General features: G+C 45.2%; 1 pseudogene; it reads left to right on the top strand.

The window, feature by feature from the left end:
• The window catches only part of LOC103534496, a 74,047-nt pseudogene that overhangs the window by 27,210 nt on the left and 29,801 nt on the right, over positions 1 to 17,036 (top strand).

Here is a 17,036-nt window from a genome sequence, read left to right as displayed (position 1 = left end):
TTGATTTGCCCTCTCTACTATAGCTTGACCTGTTGGCGAATGGGGAACGCCTGTGATATGCTTAATTCCCCACTGTTGAAAAAACCGAGCTAGCTTGCCACTAATATATGTTGGTCCATTGTCTGTCTTTATCTGCTCCGGCACACCCATGGCAGCGAAACAAAGGGTGAGATGCTGTATCACTTGTAACGCTTTCTCACCAGACTGAGCCATAGTCCAGACAAAATACCTTTAAGTATCAATAGTAGCATGAACATATTTGTCTTCCAAATTCTGTCACGTGAGTGGCATCCATCTGCCATTTTTCATTTGGATCAAGACCTTGGGGGTTAACTCCAAGGCCGAGACGAAGTCCCTTTTGATTACATTGTGGGCAAGCTTTCACAATGCCTCTGGCCTTGTCCATGGAAATCTGGAAGTGACAGTGCAGTCCTCTGGCGTTCTGATGGAAGGTAGCATGCGCATTTCTTGCCTTAGTAAACTCGTCCATGGGTACGGATAATGAGACTAGTCTATCTGCTCGGGCATTGCCTTCTCCCAGGCTGTCAGACCACTGGTGACTCCGAATATAAATGATAGCATTGGGTTGATATCTCTGTTGGATGGCAGCCCGCAACTGGCAAAATAAGTCATATAGTCACCAGTTTGTAACGCCTTTGAGATGAGCGTCTTCAATTTGCTGTACAACTCCTATAGCACATAAGGAATCTGAGACAACATTGAGACGTACACTCATCCAGTGTGAGAAGGCATAAACAATTGCTGCCAACTCTAGAGTCTGTAGGGTATCACCCTCTTATGCGAACAGGAGTTCATGGCACCATTGCTCTTTGTCTTGCCATGTCACTGCAGCTTGTCGTGAGTGTTTTCCTGCATCGGCAAAGACTGCTAATGCATCTCGAAGGGGTTCCTCAGATTGTTTTGGAACAGGAATCCATTCATGCAAGGACATTCACTTTAACGCAGTAGACCGCAACGGGTAAAGATCAATGGTTTGCGCAGTTTCTAGGAGGCTTGACTGTAGGGCTGGAGAGTGCTGCAAATACCAGTCCAACTCTCCTTGTTTCATTGGGAGATAGGTTGTGCTAGGTTCATCTCCAGTAATTTGTATAATACAGGTTCGGCCTTTACAAATTGGAAGGGCCAATACCTCAATCTTTGTCTGGAATATCAGCAGGCCCCGTCTCCCCCTTTTTCTTTTTGGACTGCATGAGAGCTCCAAGTAAACGTTGCTTACCTGTAAGAATGGTTAAGTCTATGCATAAGTTGACATCACGGCGATCCACGGAGTGCTGAAAAATTGTCAAGCCAATTTCAGCTATCATAATGTCAAGATTGCTCACATGTCCGTTCTCTTCCAAAAACCCTTTTTGTTTTTGAGCAATCCTGACTTGCTTTATCACGCAAGATAATATGCTAATGATACATTGCCATAAACAACATAGTAATAATATAAAAGCAATAATAACATACTAATAATCAAAACCAATAACAATAAATATCATTGATAAACCTTGTCTGATTAAATCTCTAAGTTATCCCCATATCCTTACTAATAATCAAACCAACAATAACAAACATAATTGATAAACCTTGTCTGATCAAATCTCCAAGTTGTCCCCACATCCTTAAGCGATCCAACCATTCATTCAACTCAGAATATGCAACAGTTAATTTTTTCATGTTACCTTAATCAATCGCTTTTGGTTGTGAATTGGCTCTAAATGATCAGATAAATTAATGCAATACACGTCATCAAAGTCTTCACAGACATATTCAAACAGCTAACAATAAAAAGTCAGTGGCAACACAATATTGTAAAACTGCATGTCTGATACTATCAACATCTTTTTAGCATCAGTGTTAAACTATCAGAAATTAAGTCAATCTGTGTAGCAAGACAAACCTCTTTTAGGGTACAGCGCTTCAAGGTCCAACCAGGTGTTCCAGCAGAGACTCACAAACAGTGCTCTGAGCCTACAGGCCACAGGGTTGACTAACCTGAATTGATGCTGTTGCTCTGAGAGCAACTGATCTCTCTGCTGGCTAGTTCAGGAGCCAGCCCTGCCTGTGTCTCAGGCTCTCAGAGTTGACTAGCCTAGATCAGTGCTGTTGCTCCAAGAGTGACTGGCCTCTCAGTTAGCTAGCTCAGGACTGAGCTCCACCTGTGTCTTAGACCTCACCTTTTATTGGCCCCCTGGTCCTGCTCATGCACAGTGGGGGCCCACCTTAATTGGGCACAGGTGGGCTTGACACAAGCTCATGCTCACTCCCTGGCAATTAGTGGCACCTGGTTGCCTCGTTACACTACAATCTGCTTAGCAATACAACAAAATCGCACAATCAACAATCAACATATAGACGAGGGATCCCATAATCAACATATAAATGGTCACTTGACTTACAACATTAACAAAAACCTGCTATCAATACAATACACTACAATATCAATACAATACAATATGAAAGGAAAGGCCCAATAAAATTGTTTAGAGACAGAATTTCGAGCCTATAAACGGCAAAGGCACCAGACACAATTTGTCCAGTAATGCTGTAAGGCGACACTGGTCCTGTTGATGCTCCAACAAAATCGGTGCTTTGGGGCATTGATCCATCGGGAGACATAGTAAAGCCATTTCTCCTGTAGAGCCAAACGCTGTTGTTCGGCGGGGACCTGTGAAAGAGGCGGCTGCTGCATCAGTTAGTTGCTATGTCAGAACTAGCCTGGCAATTCAAGTTCTTTTTGGCATTACCATAGGCAGTGTCCAAGTCATAGCCATAATACAAATTTCTCCAGTATAGTCACTGTCTATCATTCCTGGCAAGACGAACAGACCCTTAAGTCCATCAGACGATCGTCCTAGTAAGAGGGCTCTGCATGGCTTTCCCTCATATTTCACTGGACCGGTGATACCCGTAGGGATCTTTTGGGGTTTGCTGTCAATAAAAGTCACGTCTACTGTGTTTGCCAGGTCCTGCCCGAGGCTTCCACTGGTTGCTGGTTGGAGGGAAATGGAAGTGGCTGGTGTTGTCGTTGGAGGGATGTGGAAGTGGCTGGTTGCTGGAGAGAGGTGGCTGGTTGGAGTTGCTTGGAGGGGTGCACACTAGAGCCGAAGTTGGGGTGTGCACGCTGCAGCTTCTCGCACTCTTCGATCCGTTTCTCTGGTGTGTGCAGGCTTCAGCAGCATGACTGTCCATATTGCAGTGGTGACACCAGATTCTGGATTTACGACACTGGCTTTGAAAGTGTCCATTGCGTCCACAGCGAAAACATTTGCTGGTTGATCGTTGCAGCTGTTTGGTGTCGGTAGGACGTAGCGGGGCTAGGGCTGCAAAGGCTTGCACTAAATCTCTCCTTACACCCTGTATTGCTTCAATTAACATTGCCTGAGCTCCTACTGGCATTTTAGATAACCGTTCCAGCATCTCCTCAATTGATGCCTCCAATGGCATAGAAGAAATTGCATTTTTTGTGGGAGTGTTGCTGTTTTCTAAGATACACTGATGGAGCAATGCAGCTTTCATGTACTCTGGTACACAAGCCTGGTTAATAGCATCAGTGAGTTTATCTACAAACTGTGCAAAGGGCTCTTCCCTGCCTTGCTTAATTGACATATAAGATGGAGCAGCTGGTATAGTTCTGACTTTACTGATAGCTTCTTTTGCAAGTCTCATGCAAGTCTCATTATATGTGGGCCTAATCTTGCTTGTGCCTCAAAATTAGCATACTGTCCACAACCCATAAGCTGATTCACTGTTACCCCATACAGGGGGTCATTTGGTTCTCTAGGAATGTCTGCAAATCTATGACATAATATTTGCCAGTGAGCTTGCCATAACATTAGTGCTGACTGAGTCATAATCATCCTCATTATCCCCTTTATATCCTCTGGGAGCAACAATGCTGATCCCCAGATATAACTTATCATTTGCTTAACTGGTTCACCATGCAACCCGCATTCATTAACGGTAGCTCTTAATTGTGTTAGCAATTTCCAGTTTAAAGGGTGATATTCCACCTCCACATTTCCCCGATTATCTGCTGTATATATGATCGGGAAAGCTTGTGGGAGACTATTTATGATTGAGGATAACTCATAATCTTTATTATGAAGGGCCTCCTCATGCATTTGCGACCAATTAATCGTTAAAATGCGGCAAAACCGCGTGTCAGCCTTTTGTTTTTGAGAAGTGGCTGTTTGCGGCAGCCCGGAACCGTCCCCTCTGGAAGACGCGTGATGCAGCGTTTCCGGATTCTGGTTCAGTCCGCTTCCGGTGCTCGAAGCGGTAACTTCCATCCCGTCCCCAGCTCCCGAACCACGTGGCTCAAGATGGCTGGCACAGGCCACATTAGGTGGGGGATGGGGGAGGAGCAGCGGGTTGCATGGGAACTTCAATGGGATTTTGAGCAAATTGTACAATTATTTTTTCCCCCGTAGGGGGGCACGGATCATAATCAATCCCTAACTGGCATAAACCTGGTAGCGGCTGGCCTTCTAAGTTGACAGTGGCTACTGCAGCGATTTTTTTTCTCTGCCTGGTAACGCTGCAAGGAGGTAATTATTGCATACCATGGTTTCGCTAACTTACGGGCTGTTTTATCCTCGTTTATTACCTTATGCCATAAAATATCTCCCAGGCTTTTCCATTCTTTCTGATCAAATAACTTAGAGGGCTCAGTAAACAACTGGTGGGAGCGGCTGTACTCTACAAGCGCCGCTGGATCTTTTTTAAGATCTAAATCTTTCACGGCGTGTTTCTGTAAAAAACTAATAAGAAGGTCTAGGGCTACTTCATTCTCCATTTTTTGTGTGCTTAACTATCCCTCTATTATTTTGCTGCAGCCTTAATCCGAGCCTTTTTCGGGCTTTTTTTCAAACGAGCCTTATTTTTGGGCTTTTCTTTCGAACCTTTTGCGTACAGGTTTTTCCTTCGAACCTTCTACGCACAGGTTTTTGCAACTTTTTTACAACTAAAAACCAGTAACCCTTTTGCAGCAGCAAACGAACCCATTCATTTTCGTTCAGTTACGATTCGCCTCTCTACGCCTGCGCCGAGAGAAATTTATCACCCTCCAGGACGTTGCTTTTTTGGTGCTTTACTGGAGCCCCCCCATTCCCAGCCAAGTTATTTGGTTTCAGTGGTTTTACCTGCCGAACTGTGATTGGTGGTATCGATGGTTAAGTCCTCCACAAGGCTTCCTTGGCGAAAATCGGTCTTCCGCGGAGTGTGCCTGTCGATTTCGGAACTTTTCAAACTTTCTTCAAGACTCTTCAGACTTTTTAATTGTTCAGGGCCTTATCACTTGTTCGGGCGCCAGTTGTTGGGAAACGGCGAGGAAAACTCGTGCAACCAATATGGTTGATAAACAAGCTTCACTTTATTGCGCAGTAGCTTTTACTTATATAGTGCTTTTGTGACCACACCCCCGTCACCAAACATCAACATAATGTCTTATTGGACACCCGGTGTGTTTACCTGTAGCACAGCGAATCCCTGATGCAGGTAGCACAGGATTGTGGGCCGATCTCATTGGCCCCTCAGACATGGGGTTGGGCACGGCAAAGGGTTCACACCCCCTACTTTTCGGGAACATTCGAGACCATTCTACGACAGGGGGGAGGAACGTGGTATCAATTTTCCTGTATATTTGTAAATATTTAGTAATTTTTCTCATATATTGGTGAGGAGTAAGACAAAAAACACAGTCATGAGAATGAGTGTAGTGAAATGAGGCAACCAGGTGCCACTAATTGCCAGGGAGTGAGCATGAGCTTGTGTCAAGCCCACCTGTGCCTAATTAGGGTGGACCCCAACTGCACATGAGCAGGACCAGGGGGCCAATAAAAGGTGAGGCTTAAGACACAGGTGGAGCTCAGTCCTGAGCTAGCTAACTGAGAGGCCAGTCACTCTGGGAGCAACAGCACTGATCTAGGCTAGTCAACTCTGAGAGCCATAGGCTTAGAGCATTGCTCATGAGTCTCTGCTGGAACACCTGGTTGGACCTTGAAGCGCCGTTCCCTAAGAGAGGTTCGTCTTGATACAGCTGGTGGAGAATGCGGGCATAGACCTCCATCTAGCCCGTGCTCAGACGAATCAGAAAAAAAAGGGATCCAGTCCGGCACAAACTAGCATTAACAGAAAACCCGAGGAGTCGGGTAAGAAGATCCACTACCCTTTCTTCCCTACCACTGATTGACCAAGAAAAAGGAAAAGATGGGGTTGTCAGCAAGCACCCCTGTTAAGGAGAAACTGGTGACTCTGGCGAAGGAGCAAGAGCTCTCCTCCTTCCTGTCCTCTGCGGCTGCGTGGGAACTCTGGCAGGAGGTCAGTAGCCTATTGGGAGACCTCCATACTCAAGAAATGAACAAAAACATAACTGGATTAGGCGGTACCTGGGGAGTGGTGATCAATGCCCTAAAAGAGATAAGAGCCGAGGCGGAAGCTGCCATCACCGCCGTTGCAGCACTCCCGCCGAAAGCTAGCATTGACACTAGAGCACCACCACCAGAAACAGGATCCAGTGTTGTCCCCACAGCACCTCCGCTACCCACCCCTCCTCCTGAGGGTGGAAAAACCTGGAAGGCGTTCCTAGGACTAAGGGACAACAACCTTGCCATCAAAGGCATGACAGGCAAGTCACACCATTCCATAGCCAAGTTCCTATCAGATATCGGGCCGGAGGAAGAAAAAGAAGCACCTGCTCTGAGTACCGAAAGAAATGAACAAAAGAATGTGAAGATGCTGACAGCCCATACCCCCGAGATGGGAGGCCCCAGCTGCTGCTTTAAACCACCCCTACTGCCACCTCCCAGCTCAGAAAAAGAGCATGGGAAAGAAGCAACCACCCCACCAGCTGCACCCATGGGCCTGGAGGACAAAATAAAAGCCCTCCTGGAACAAACAAATCAGGCCATGAAATCCTTAAAAAAAGGATGACAGACATAGAACAACGCTTGTCTTTCCATAAATATCAAGACCCACCCACCCTCCCTGATGATGATGATGAGGACATTCCAACCCCGTTGTTATCAAAACAGAACAACCAAGGCATCAAACGTGCTGATAAACCCTAACCCGGAAGATGGTCTGCCTTCATCCGCGATGCCATTCTCGAAGGGGATTGGGAGGCCAGCACTGTTGCTTGCCCTGTTCTGCACAATAACAATGGGCCACCTCAATTTGAACAGCACAGTTGGAAAACCTTACAGTAAGCCAAGAAGACCCTGAGAGAGGGAGGATTAAAATCAGAGAGTGGTCAGGCCGTCCTGCATTGGCTCTTCACTACTGACACCAATTGCCCCCATGACTGCCGCAATCTGGCCAGGTACCTGCTTACCCTCTCCCAGCAGATTGTATGGGTTAAAGAATGGGAACGCCTGGCCCAAGGAGAGGCAAACGGCCCTCGAGCACCCGGGGATCACTATCAGGGATAACCGCCAAGATGCTCACGGGCTCAGGACGCTATGCAGATGTCCAAGTCCAGCTGCGGTTCCCGACTGTGCTCCACCACATTGCTGCGCACCTAGCCTGCCGAGCCTTTTACGTGGTTCCAGAGCCTACTCCAGTCCCTTCATTTACTGCCGTTAAGCAAGGGATGAATGAGCCTTTTCAACATTTTGTTGACAGACTCTGGCAGTCCATCATGGCTCAATCCGAGCTGGGAGCAGAGCAGAAGGAATCCATGTTCAAGCTGCTGGCGTTTGAAAACACGAATCCGAGAATGAAGTCGCTGTTCTCCACTCTGCCAAAAATGGCTGACGTCTCGGAGATGCTAGAGGTGGCTTCCAGGGCCACCCGAACACAACAAGACCAAGGCATGGCCAGTGCCCGCAAAAACTAGACTGAAGGGAAAATCGATACAGAAGGAGAAATTGATCAAGAAAATCCACCCCTGTCTGTTTCTGATGTGGAGCCACAGGCCACTCAGCAAGAGCCTGCTCAGCTACAGTGTGGTGTGACTGATGCCAGAGAGACAACCACAACAACCTGGCATGCAGGTCTGCAAAAAATGGAAGACGCATCGCGCAAGGCCCCCGCGCCATGACACAAGTAGCTGGGCCAGCGCTTTACACCACCTCCCTGCCCCAGCCACAAGGGGAAGCCTGGGCATCGATGTGCCCTCAGCAATAGATGTCACACTCATGACAACACAGGTGTACTGGATACCGATGGGAATTTTGGGACCAATATACCAAGAAGATAGCACAGTTGGAGCCTTGCTGATGGGCCGTTCTTCCACTGGAGTTGCAGGACTTGTTGTGCTCCCAGGAGTTATAGATGTGGATTATACAGGGGAGATAATGATTACTTGCTTTACATTAACGCCCCCCCTGATAATCAAAGCAGGAACCTGGCTAGCACAACTGGTCCTCCTCCCAAAAATGAATCTGGGAAAGAACGCCCCCGTGGCACGAGACAGTCAGGGCTTTGGATCTTCTGGAAGCACTCTGGTAACCTTAGTGCAACAGATGAAGACAAGGCCCATCGTTATTGTAAAGTTGACTGCTGGAAAAGAGGTCAAGACCCTTTCCATGATGATGGACACCGGGGCTGATGTTACAGTAGTCAACCTTAATGTGTGGCCTCATCATTGGAAACTTATCACTGCCCACGATGCCGTCCAGGGAATAGGTGGTGGTTCCACCCCCCTTCAGGCCCTTAAACCCGTGCAATTACAGTTTCCCGAGGGACAAGCGGTAACCGTACGTCCTATGTGTTGCCGCTACCAGGACAACTTGGAGGGTTGGTTGGCAGGGAAGTGATGAGCCAACTAGGGGCCGTTCTCTCCATCCCCGAACCCATCCAACCGCCTCAACTTTTTCAATAAGGGCCACTGCAGAAGTGCCGCCAACTCCCAGACTGCAGTGGAAGACAGACACCCCTGTCTGGGTGGAGCAGTGGCCCCTATCCAAAGAGCGGCTAGAAATCGCCAACCGTCTGGTAAAGGAGCAGCTGGATGCAGGACACATCCAGCCGTCTGTCAGTCCTTGGAACACGCCCATCTTCGTAGTTCCAAAAAAGACAGGAAAATGGAAACTACTGCACGACTTGCGCAAGGTCAACAACCAGATGTGGCCAATGGGTGCCCTCCAACCTGGGCTGCCCCTCCTCACAATGTTACCAAGAGGCTGGCACCTTCTGGTAATCGATCTCAAGGATTGTTTTTTCACCGTTCCCCTACATCCGGAAGACACAGCTCGCTTCGCATTCACCGTCCCATCGATCAACAAAAGTGAACCTGCGAAGCGATACGAATGGGTAGTGTTGCCCCAAGGGATGAGAAATTCCCCAACGATATGCCAAATGTATGTGGCATGGGCACTCTCGCCGATCCGAAAAGAAATGCTGGACACGCTAATATACCACCATATGGATGACATACTGCTTTGCCAGGAAGCCCCGTTCCCCGACAACTTTAGTCAAATATTGACCGACCAATTGAAGACAAAAGGACTAATAGTAGCTCCTGAGAAAGCGCAAACACAATCGCCCTGGAGCTACTTAGGGTGGCAAGTCACTCATGCCATGGTGAGACCACAAAAATTAGAAGTGATAAGCTCGATTAATACATTGAATGATGCCCAAAAGCTAGTGGGCGAGCTTCAATGGATTCGACCCATTATAGGTCTCACCAGCGCGGACATCCACCCCTTTTTGTCACTATTATGGGGCATGCAACCAAGTGCGTTAGTGGACTGGACAGATAACCATACCAATGCATTAAAACGGGTCGTCCACAAACTGGCAACCGGCTATACGGATCGACGAGATGCCACCCAAGCCATTGGAGTCTGGGTATGTAATCACCCTTCATTCCCATTTGCACTGCTGTTACAGGATTTTAATTGGCAAAAGGAAAATGGGGAACACCACCATGACAACCGTGACAAAAACCACAATCAGAGCTCGCAAAAATCAGATTCGATAGCCATCTTGGAATGGCTATTTCCACCACACACGGCCCAGAAAGGTATCTGGCAACAAACTGAGATAACGGCATTCCTGATACGAAAGGGACGACAGCGTTGCCTTGAAGTAGATGGTCGAGAGCCAGGATGGATCAGCATCCCTATCAAAACAATTGATTTTGATTGGTTGCTGCAACGCTCTACACCTCTACAACTCGCCTTGTTCGAATACTCTGGGGCAGTCCGCCATGGAGGCCCAAAACATAAGCGCTTACAGGCCATCAGCCAGTTTCATTGGATTGAGAGTCCGATTGTTTCAGAGCGCCCAGTGCCTGGTATCACAGTATTGACTGATGCTGGAAAAAGGTCGAAAACGGCCACCTGCGTATGGCAGGATAAGGGACAGTGGAAGCAACACTTGATTCTGGGCACCAACAAAGACAACCTGCAGACTCTGGAACTACTGGCTATCATTTGGGCCTTAACCCAATGGCGACGTGTCCCCGTTAACATCGTCTCCGACTCGCAATATGCAGTAGGAGTAGCGAACCGTATCGAGGATGCTCTTGTCAAGCCAGTGCAAAACCAGCGGCTTTTAGAGCTCTTTCTTGCATTACAGCATGTGCTGAAAATTCGCACACAACCATGCTGCATCTTGCACATCCGCAGCCATAAAACGTCTTTGGGCCTAGGAGAAGGAAATGCAAGGGCTGACTCCCTGGTCAGCCTAGGATTACAGAGTCCCGTAAATCAGTTCGCGAAGGCTCAAAACAGTCATTCCTTATTCCACCAAAATGCCCGGGCGTTGAAGCACATGTTTGCAATTCCATGGGAAGATGCAAAAGGGATTGGTAAAGCATGCCCTCGGTGCGCACAATTTGGCCCTGCCCTAGGAGTGGGAGTCAATCCACGCGGGCTGCAGGCGGGAGAGATCTGGCAGATGGATGTCACCCACATCCCAGAATTCGGACGACTCAAATACGTCCATGTAACAATAGACACCTTTTTGGGCATGCTCTGGGCGATAGCTCAGACAGGGGAGAAGGCTCTACATGTGGTCCGTCACCTGACCAATTGCTTTGCTGTTATGGGGGTCCCTCAAGTAGTAAAAACCAACAATGCGCCTGCTTATACAGGCGGAAAAGTCAAGCAGTTTCTTGCTACTTGGGGAGTAAAACACATTACAGGAATCCCTCATTTGTCTACAGGCCAGGCGATAGTGGAAAGAGCTAATCGCACCCTGAAGACATATCTACAAAAACAAAAGGACAGCAAAGACATGGACCCACAGATGCAGCTTAGCAAAGTGCTTTTTACACTAAATTTTCTTAGTCTAAGCCGCGATTCCCAGCAACTCCCTGTGTTACTCCACTACTCGTCCCAGAAAATCAACCGCATGCCAGAAGTCCAAATCAACTACAAGGATCCATCTACAGGTCAGTGGGTAGGGCCCAAGCTGCTACTGTTTACCGGAAGAGGTAAGACCTCTTTGGGTACCCAGTAAATGGACACGCCCTGCCGCCACCCGACCCCTAATGGACAACGGTGCATCATCCAGCACGTCAAACTGAGTAACCTTGCCAAATTTGCACGTTTGGACATCGTATAATTTTTCTTACTTGTTGCTTGTGTTCTTCTAACAAACCAAAAAAAACCCCCAAAACCCCAAAAAAACCCCACAAAAAAACAAAAAAAACCCAAAAAACAAAACGAAGAAAACCACAAAACTTAAAAACTTAAAAAAAAAAAAAAAAAAAAAGAGGAATTGTCATTTTTGTTGTATTTGTGTTTATAATGTACTTATTACAACTGTCACAGTAGTTCTTCACAAAAAAAAAAAAAGGGGGGGGGGGGATGTAGTGAAATGAGGCAACCAGGTGCCACTAATTGCCAGGCAGTGAGCATGCCAGGGAGTCAAGCCCACCTGTGCCTAATTAGGGTGGGCCCCAACTGTGCATAAGCAGGACCAGGGGGCCAATAAAAGGTGAGGCCTAAGACACAGGTGGAGCTCAGTCCTGAGCTAGCTAACTGAGAGGCCAGTCACTCTTGGAGCAACAGCACTGATCTAGGCTAGTCAACTCTGAGAGCCATAGGCTTAGAGCATTGCTCATGAGTCTCTGCTGGAACACCTGGTTGGACCTTGAAGCGCCGTTCCCTAAGAGAGGTTCGTCTTGCTACAAATGAGCATGCCTTTTTGGAGGCTGGGAGTTGCTGCTCAAAGAGCGAGAGCTGCCCCTCGTACAGAGAGCACCCCCACTCCTGCCTCTGCAGTCGGTTCTCGCCCCCCCCTCATACAAGGGCACAACTCTGATACGGCTGGTGAGCATTGCCAGCGTATCTGCTAATGCTGCAGCTGCTGCCTCTACCACCACAGTCATTGTTGTGGTTCAGAAAGTGAGTCCTGCTGCTGCTGCTGATTAAGCTAGCCAAGCAAAAATCAAGTATTCTCACCCGGTGTTAGATTCCCTTGTGGTGAACATTGTACTTCTCCATCTTCCATCATCACCCACCAAGTGTGTCCAGACCCTTGAGCAAAAGCAACCCCACGAATGGGTTTGCCTGTGCAGGAGGCAGGATAAACCCCAAGTGTTTTCCCTAGCAGATTCTTTTCATGCACCACAGGCACTTTGTCCCCATCTATTGTGTGTAGAAGAGCTGATTGAGCAGGACCAGCTCAACTAATGTAACCTCTGGTGTTAACTAACCAGGTGGCTTTTGCCAAGTGCTTGTCCAGGTTTTTAAAGGTTCCACCACCCATTGCCTTTAAGGTAGTTTTTAACAGTCCATTGTACCTTTCAATTTTCCCTGAGGCTGGTGCATGATAGGGGATATGGTATATCCACTCAATACCATGTTCTTTGGCCCAGTTACTTATAAGACTATTTTTGAAATGAGTTCCATTATGTGACTCAATTCTTTCTGGTGTACCATGTCTCCACAAGACTTGTTTCTCTAGGCCCAGGATGGTGTTCTGGGCTGTGGCATGAAGCACAGGATATGTTTCCAGACATCCTGTACTTGCCTCCACCATTGTAAGCACATAGCAGTTACCCTGGCTTTCGCACCAGTTTTTATAGGACTATTGAAGACACCAAATGACACTTCTATAAAGGAAAAATCTGTAATCTGTGATGCTGACATCCACTCTTCTACTTGCCTACATGGGATGGTGTTCCTGTTCCCTGGTTTTCTGATGCACTCAAGTGTTGTTCAATGACTAAATAATTTAATTCTAAATAAACTGAGAAAACCTAGGATTAAGTTACTGTAAAACTTCTACAGTTGTACAGTTGGTTCAACCTTTCTTCAAGATTGTAATTTAGATGCTTTAATAGATTTATAATGATGTTTTTCTTGTTTAATTATAACTACTTAACCCCAAAATCTCTCTAGTTTCAATGCTAATCATAAAAAATTTTCAGTCACTCTTTTTGAAGAGTATAGTAAATTTATTTTTCTTTTTCCATAAGTTGATTTTTTTCTTTACTATTAGTGGTTTTGTGATTTATCTTCTGGCTGTTAAAGTGAAATTTAAGTTATTTTTTGTATTGAAGCCGAAAAAGGCCAAGCAAAACTGTTTAGAGACAGAGTTTGAGTCTTTAAACAGCAAAGGTATTTATTTTTGGATCCGGGGAACCCCCCAGCTTGTGCTGGACAAAGAGTTCCAAGGGTTAAGGGAAAGGGTTAGGATATTTATACAGTAAAAGGGTAGGTTACATCATCCTTACATACATATTCATAACAGGTGGAGTCTGGGCGGAGTTGTCTTTTTGGGGATGTGTTCGGGGGTCTTTGGGGGTCTTCAGATGAAGTAACGAAGTCTTCCTCAGGGTTGAACTTTTTACCTTTCTTTCTCTTGATGACTTCATCCCCTTGTTATAGAGGATAATTGGACCCTTGCAATAAAACTTCCCCTTATCTGCTAGTTCTGGCAGCCTCATCCTGCCTTTCGTGCCAGTGTTTACACTCCCCCAGTGCCCAGCTGTCTCAGTGGTGCCAGGACTTACACTTCTAATTATCTCCAAGACAGAAGTTAATCCCGTTAGGGTCTTGACATGTCTCATCTGCTTTTGGTCACTTCTTTCTTAGTTTATCCCTGAATTCTACTGGTTATGAACACAAATTCATTAACATATATTACAAGTTCTAATTCTACATAAAGTAAATTCACACAAACAGTTTGGCCTGATCCACTCTCTTCTTTAGTATACATACTTTAATTTCATACAGATACAGTTAATGCAGAGTGTGTATATGTGTATATACATAGAATCATAGAATGCTATTGGTTGGAAGGCACCTTAAAGATCATTGAGTTCCAAACCCCCCCCTGCCATGAGCTCAAAGCCCCATCCAACCTGGCCTTGAACACTTCCAGGGATGAGGCAACCAAAACTCCTCTGGGCATCCTGTTCCAGTGCCTTACCTACCACCCTTATAGTGAAGAGTTTCTTCCTAATGTCTAACCTAAACGTACCCTCTTTTGGTTTAAAACCATTACTCCTCATACCATCACTACATGCCCTTGTAAAAAGTTCCTCCCCAGCTTTCTTGTAGGCCTTCTTCCAAATTGGCAAGATGCCATAAGGTCTCTCCAGGGCCTTCTCTAGGCTGAACAACCCATACCCTCTGTCGTGATCCGCTTATTATTTTATATATTGATTATGAGGATAAATCAGCCACTACTTATAGACGATGCGTGAATTTACAAAAGTAACAAGACTGTTGGATTTAAAATTAGTTACAAGGGTTTATTTTAAAAACAGGGAAAGCCGGTTTACTGGCAAAAAGGCCTTTGCATAAATTAATCACCTTAACAGGAGGGTCGTTAGAGTAAAAGAAGAGAGAACAAAAAAAGAAGTTATCACCATCTGTGCGGGGCCTGGCCTGGGGCTGGAGTTGCTCCTGGTTCTCCGCCGTTCCAGCCTCTGCTGTGTCTTTCCGTAGCTGGAAGCCGAGGTGCTGAGAGGAGGGGGCGTTTGGATGAAGAAGCCACATTTTCCTTTTTTCCTAGGGTTTTTTATACCCCAAAAGAAAGAGGGGTCTCTTCATTGAATAAGGCCCTGATACATACAAATCTCCAGGCTTCCTGGGATGAGTCATCCTTATCTTTTGTCTTTTGGTGTCCTGCTAGTTTTGGGTCTCCACCCCCTACCAGGAGGCGACCTGATAAGTAATCTTATCTTCTAGGTGTCTGTCAGGCATACACTGAGGTAAACATATGGTAATTGCAAGCAGGATGAAGGAAAGAGAAAAAAAAAGCTGATTCGAGACATATTTTATATTTTCAATTCCACGTGTGTACCACACCCTCTCAGCCTGCGTTATAGGAGAGGTGCTCCAGCACTCTGACCATCTTTGTGGTCCTCCTTTGGACTCACTTCAACAGCTCCATGTCCTTCCTGTGATGGGGGCTCCAGAACTGGACACAGTACTCCATGTGGGGTCTCAGAAGAGCAGAGTAGAGGGAGAGAATTACCTCTCTCAACCTGCTGCTACATACATATATATGCACATCTAAGTATACATATATACACTCACATATAAGTCTGTGTACTAACATATATATTTATTGCTTATAACCCAGAATAAAATAAACTTCATTTAACAAAATTTAAAGAAGCCTTCAGATTTCCTTTATAACTGGTCCTGTATTTGGACTTGGAATAGTGCCTTACTCTCACTTTTTTAACTTAAGACAGTACTTGAGTTATGCATTCTTAATGCTTAACGTATCTACCTTCACACAGAACATTCTGTGTTCCTTTAAAGCGCACGTTTTTATTTTTTGACTAAGAATAGACAGGGGGAAGCTCTTCGCTGAAAATTTATTTCTGCAATGCAAAATTCAAGCTATATTTCTCTCCATGGATTCAAAAAGTCTGACTGAGAGTCTGCATTTGCAATCACTGTGTTATGCTTCAGAAATGCTTAAGTGAGGTGAATGAAAAATACTGTTGATGAATCAGTATGGCCTTTTTCTGGTAGAACACACAAAATTTTTTCACAGTATCATTAAATATTATAGCTAAAGAGAAGAAATATCATATAAATGTGAAGACTTCTTTACCTCTTTTTAAGTTTAAACAGTATAGTCTTTGAAACTCACCACAGGATAAATTACAGCAGAATAAATTATAAGCATGAGAATGAGAAGGAAGCTATGGCTTCTAAGAGCATATAGATTTTTAGTTTCTTTGCTTATTTTAAGTCATGGCATAGAAAACCATTTATAACATACAGCATAGCTCCATCTCTGAAATTGTGCCTGGATGGTTTCATTACTGATATTGGCTACTCTCTTTTAATAACTTCTGAAACTTTATTGCCAATAAGTTAATTTAGTGATAAAATATCTGTTATACCAGAATCGCTTCGTAATGTGACACTGTCTTTGTCTTACTGAAAAATAACAAATTCTCTTTTACTTTCCATAGTTTTGTAAGGAGATTGCTATATTTTTACAAGCCTAGCAGTAAACTGTACACCAACCTGGATCTGGACTATGCCAGGGGTAAGCAGCTCACTGTGGTGGGTTGTCAGTTTACTCAATTTATTCTTGATTCAGAAGAGGTAAGAAATTTTCATCTGCAGGACTGGAAAGAGAATGATTAGGTATGTTATATGCCAATTAGAGGAAGAAGACCTTAATTTTAGTACTTTTGTAGACTTTGGGTGTTAAACCTAAAATGATCAGGGTAATTAAGAAATATAACTTAAAATCTTGAATTGTTCAGATAAGATACTGGGGAAATGACTGTGTTTGAGTGGGATATCTATTAAACACAGCTTTATTAAATGTAACTTAGGATTTGGTTATGGGTTTTTTTGTTTGATTTTGGCTTTGGTTTTGGTTTTTTTTTAATGTATATCCTTTGTTTCTCTGCCTCCTTTCTTCTTGTGTGCTAAAGAATTTTATGCATCAAACCAGAGGAAATGTCACTGAACAATCCTTTTCTTTGAAAGAATAGAATTGGTCCTAAGATGTCTCCAAGCTAAACTCCTTTTATTTGCCTTGAACCTTTTTGTTTAGTCTGAATTGTTTGCCAAACAGCATTTCTATTTTGTATCTGTATTGTGTTTACAAATGTTAAGAAACTTTAAATGACTGATTTCAGTAAAGAA

The sequence above is a fragment of the Calypte anna genome, chromosome W, assembly GCF_003957555.1.
Source record: "Calypte anna isolate BGI_N300 chromosome W, bCalAnn1_v1.p, whole genome shotgun sequence".
In the NCBI taxonomy this organism is placed as follows: domain Eukaryota; kingdom Metazoa; phylum Chordata; class Aves; order Apodiformes; family Trochilidae; genus Calypte; species Calypte anna.
Note: the sequence above shows the minus strand (reverse complement) of the source record. Positions and strands in the feature narration are given on the sequence as shown.